This window comes from Morone saxatilis, unplaced genomic scaffold (genome assembly GCF_004916995.1).
Source record: "Morone saxatilis isolate NCDOM2014 unplaced genomic scaffold, NCSU_SB_2.0 Contig7, whole genome shotgun sequence".
Classification (NCBI taxonomy): Eukaryota; Metazoa; Chordata; class Actinopteri; family Moronidae; genus Morone; species Morone saxatilis.
In genome coordinates this window covers 16,860,378-16,860,590 of record NW_023340246.1, presented here as the reverse complement: position 1 = coordinate 16,860,590, position 213 = coordinate 16,860,378, and positions in this window count along the sequence as shown.

Below are 213 nucleotides of genomic sequence, written 5' to 3'. Positions count from 1 at the left end.
CTTTATTAGTTTGCCAGGTGAGCTTAATTAATGGGGAACTACTTAAAGATGTTGCTCCACATTATTAAGCAAGTCGCAGGTTTCATGCAATATGGGGTAAAAAAATATCTTTCTGCAGATGAAAAGCGTGAAATAGTGCAGTATCTTTCAATAGGTATGAAACCACTGGATATTTTATGAAATATTAAGAGAGATCATCGTCCTATGAAAAGA